The sequence below is a fragment of the Pteropus alecto genome, unplaced genomic scaffold (assembly GCF_000325575.1).
Source record: "Pteropus alecto unplaced genomic scaffold, ASM32557v1 scaffold25, whole genome shotgun sequence".
NCBI lineage: Eukaryota > Metazoa > Chordata > Mammalia > Chiroptera > Pteropodidae > Pteropus > Pteropus alecto.
In genome coordinates this window covers 4,333,327-4,338,117 of record NW_006441955.1, presented here as the reverse complement: position 1 = coordinate 4,338,117, position 4,791 = coordinate 4,333,327, and the positions used below count along the sequence as shown (strand labels likewise).

Here is a 4,791-nt window from a genome sequence, read left to right as displayed (position 1 = left end):
ACCATATATATATATACACACACACACACACACACCATATATATATATGATGTTTATCGCAGTTCCTGACACATAATAAACACCCAATCAATATAAGTTTGTATTATTAATTGTTTTTTTAAAAAGTCATTATAGCTACTGTATAGAAAATGAATGTGTGGGGGATACAAGGGAGGCCAATTATGAAGCTGATGAGTGATCTGGATGAGAGACAACGAGTGAAGTAGTGGTAGTGGAGACAGAGAGAAATGGATGAATTTGACAGTCTCAGAGGTAAAGTTTTCGTATTTCGCAGATGCATTGGGCGTTATGGTTGAGAAAAACAGAGGAATCAAGAATGACTCTTAAGTTTCTGGCTGCAGCAACCGTGTGGAAGGAGGTAACATTTCCTGAGACGGAGGAGCCTGGGAAAAGCAGGCTTGACAGGAAAATTAGATCTATTTTAGACATGTTAAACTTAAGATGTCAGTGAGATATCCAGGTAGATGTTAGTTAGGCAGCTGGTTAAAAGTTTGGAGACCAGATGAGAGATCTAAGATGAAAATATGAATTTAGAAGTAACTAGCATAATCGGCATTTGAAGATATAGAAATAGTTGAGATCATCTAAGAAGGGATTATACAGAGAGAAGTGAAGGGAAACAAGAAGAGTCCTGAGGGGCAACAAATTTTAGGATGGTTGAAGAGACAAGGAGGATGAGGATAGGCCTATGAAGAGAGAGTAAAACCAGAAGAGTACGGAATCAAAAACCAAGAAAGGAGAGTGTTTCAAGAAAATTGGAGAGGTCAGCAGCGTGTAGAAAGGTCAAATAAGATAAGGACAGAAAAATATTGCTAATTGATGACCTTGACAAGAGCAGTCTGAGTGAACTAGGGAGACTAAGAAAATATCAAGTAGGTTGAAGAATGAATTGGAGGTGATCTTGCTTTGAAAGCACATGTACTAAAACTAGAACAATACAGAGAAAATTGGCACGACTCCTAGACATATAGATGACACATGAATTTATAAAGCATTCCATATGTTTTGTGTATGGATTTGACTTTTAGACAATGCTAGCTTTTACATATTCAAAAAGAAAATTGAATCAAGAAGAATGAAAGGGATCATAAAACTGAATATAAACAGAAACAAACCTAACTAAATTTAAATAAATAGTATAACCACTCTGAAGATTTTTAAAAAATCTAAAAAATTTTTAAACACAGTATTTTAAATATATACTCTTAGACTAAAAACAGAACAAAACTGGAAACAAATCTTGAACTCTAGTAGATTGTACTCAGTAGTGAAATAAATGTAGCAATTCTGAAATTATTTTGTATGTATTATAACATCGAGCAAATGAAAAAAGACACTGATGTTGTTGAGAGCCAGAGTTCTCACTGTGGGAAAAGGGACATGCAAATAAGGAACGAGAGAAAGAACCCTGTGGTGTTGAATTGGAATTAGAGGGACCAGTAGGGAATTCATGATTAAAAATAGTTGAACTAGATAAAGTTGCTATTTTCCCCGCTTGGCTCTGTTTACTCAAAGAGCCCGGAAGCAATTATACTTCAGTGGCAATAAGAAATCTGGAGCCCAGATCTCAGTTCCTAAATCCTATTCTCCACTAAATGGCGAGCTCTTTGGAGAAATAGATGATTTCCAAGGGTAAGCAGAGACAGTACAAGATGAACTTGGAACATCGTATTTTACCAAAAAGCGAGAAAGTGCTAAAAAATAAATAAAAATAATAGGCATGTTCAAAAGAACACCAGAGTTAGCTTGATAGGGCTCTCACTAGCCAAATCTGAAACAAGTTGAACATTAAAATGAATAATGACATAAATGATAATGATTATAAGTTATTAGGTAAAATAAGAATCCATGAGTCTATACTGATGATGAGAAGTAAATATACAAATAAATAAGAGAGAAGAGAAAGATCTTGCCTACGGAAGAATGTCAGCTAAGAAATGTAGACCGAATAACAAGGTTACAAAATTACCATTTTGCAACCATCGTAGTAGTTGATTCAAGCAAGAATTATCAATGAATATTGAAACCTTTGGGCAAAAAATTATTAAGAGGAACAGGATATTTACATTGTTTCAATGTACCTCTCCACAGATTACTCATTATTTACATAGAAAAAAATGCTAATTTTACAGTGAAGAAACCTAGGCAGATACCACTGTAACCAGCTGATCAAAGTGAACACCATCAATGATAGGATTAAGTGATACCACGTTTCTCCTCATGTGAGGTACTGAGGACAGAATATCCCATAGGTACTCTACAAAAAAAAAAAAAAAGAAAAAGAAAAAAGAAAAGTAAGCTTGGTCATAAGAAAACATGAAACAAAACCAAACAGAAAGAAATTTTATAAACTACTGGCCTGTACTTTTTCAAAAATCTCAGTATTGTAAATAACAATGAAAGTCTAGAGAACTGTTCTAGATTAAGGAAAGTCATGATAGTTAAATGTAATGTCTGAGTAGGAATCAGGCGCTGAATCAGACCCTGTATTGGAGGGAAAACTGCTAAATGGGACATTATCAGGCCAATTAGTGAACTTTGAATATAAACTATATGTAAATATCATATCAATGTTAAATTACCTGAATTGTATCATCACATTTGTTGGGCGGAGAGTGTGTACGTAGGTATGTCCTTGTTCTTAGAAAATACATAATGAAGTATTTAAAGTATTAGTGAAAAATACTAAATTCAAAGGGTTCAGAAAAAAACACACTTCCATATATAATCGTGTATGTGCACACATACACATCCACATACAGAAATAAAGAGATTGGGGCAAAATATTAACTTCTGGTGCATCTAGGTGAAGAGTATATGGGAATTCTTTGTAGTGTTCTTGCAACTCTTCTGAAAGTTTGAAATTATTTTAAAACAAAAGGTTTAAAAATAAATTGGAGATGAGAAAGTAGAAATAATACATAAATAACTTTGGAGAAATTTGACTATGAAGAGGAGGAGGGAAATAGGACTGAAGAGAGTCATGGTTATAAAATACTAGCTCTTTAAAAGTAGGAGAAATTAGAGTAAGTTTGCACACTGGAGATGCCAACAATGACAGCCTCAGGCCCTCTAAGACTCTCCTACCTTTAGACACCTGTGAACTCTTCTCAAAAGACATTTTATTCCTTAAACTGCAATCAGGAAAAAGACTTTTGGGCTACCACTTGAGGGCAGTACAAAATGCTGCATGTCATTCTGGTGGTTTTATTGTTTCGGTTGCTGGAACAAAACAAAGCCCTTTCCATGATTTTCTTTCGAATGTATTATGTGAAATAAACCTTCTAACACAGCACTTTTTTCAAATGTTTTAAATAAGAAAAGTCCAACATAATTCAAAACAGGAGTTTGGAGAAAGGAGAGAAGGGGTGAGTTGGAGGGTCTTGTGCTTGGAAAAATGCCTGGCACATGTTATGAGTTTAGTAAAGAATAAATGATAACAGAAAAAAGCAGAGTATGCCAGAGTTGGAAGGGACACTAGAGAAAGATGAATCCAGCACTCTCATTTTATAGATAGGACCTTGGGTCCAGAGGACGAAAGGAGCTTAGCCAAAGCCACAATGACATGGTAGAGAAGGTAATGGTATCAACACTCATCTGGTTAGTCTGTGAGGACAGAGGTTCTGATATTTTCAAACATCATAAATATAGCTTGCAAAGAGATCGACCCCATCATTGGTATTGATACTGAGTTCTTAGAAAAATTGCGATACTTCAATTGTGAGACTGTACTCCTCATGTCTTCTTCTACCCTGGGAGGATTTAACTATTCACCTTCAACTCATCCACTTCAACTGGTCCTAATGCTTTGGACAGCACGGTTATGATCATATTCAACCTATTTCCTACTCCTTCCCGGCAGGACCTTAAGAGGTCACATGTTAGACTTTCCTACCAACATTGGGGAATAGAGTTGAAGGCCATTGGAAAGAAAGTGAATGGGCATGTGGCAGTATATTTTTTGAAACAACAACAACAACAAAACAACAACAACAATATCAGTGCACTAGAGTGGAAGTGATCTTAAAAGAACAAATCAGAAAAGAACAATCAAAAACTCTAAATATGACTTAAATACATAATAGGGAAGAAAGTAACCTTAGACTATTCAAAATATAAAAACCAATATGACTTCATATCATGCTAATAAGTGGGTTCAATAATGAGGTGTCCCTGACCTCATTATTACCTAATGCTCAGGCATTAGTCTGGTATTTCAAAGATCTTCTAACCTGGCTCCAGCCCACTCATGTCCTGCCATAGCTCCCATTCCATGCTCCAACCACTGCTTCCTGAACACTCGCTGCAATGGTTTAACTGCTATATCAGACTAAGCTCTGCACTTGCTCCATTTTGAGGTTCATCTAAAATGCTATGTTCTCTGAATGTTTCCTTGATCTGATCCTCACATTTACCTGAAAGTTCCTTTTGGCTCCCTCAGACATTGCATGTACTTATCTTTAGTATTCATTTCTGCCTTTTCTTCCCCATTACATAGTGAGCACTTTGAGAGGATGGACTGGGCCTTAATACTACTATTATTTTAGAGATTGTTTCCATTTATTAAGAATCTAGCAACAATCTGTCTTATCTTTCTACCTCTCATATATTTTCAGCTCACTCATTCCGACACCTCAACTCTAACAGTTCTTTGATAACCGCTCATGAGACCTACAAGCCAGTGATTCCAACATCTCTTCACCATTCCTCACTCTTATGTCCTCACTTTTCCTCTTACCCACTTAAATTCCAAGGTTCAATATTATAATC

At 35.7% G+C, this 4,791-nt stretch overlaps 1 non-coding gene across 1 annotated transcript; it reads left to right on the top strand.

Annotated features, from left to right (window-relative positions):
- The first annotated feature begins 922 nt into the window (after positions 1–922).
- LOC112486072 lies at positions 923–1,027 on the top strand. Its single transcript, XR_003048612.1, has one exon. It is a non-coding gene; the product is annotated as a U6 spliceosomal RNA (small nuclear RNA).
- Positions 1,028–4,791: the final 3,764 nt, after the last annotated feature.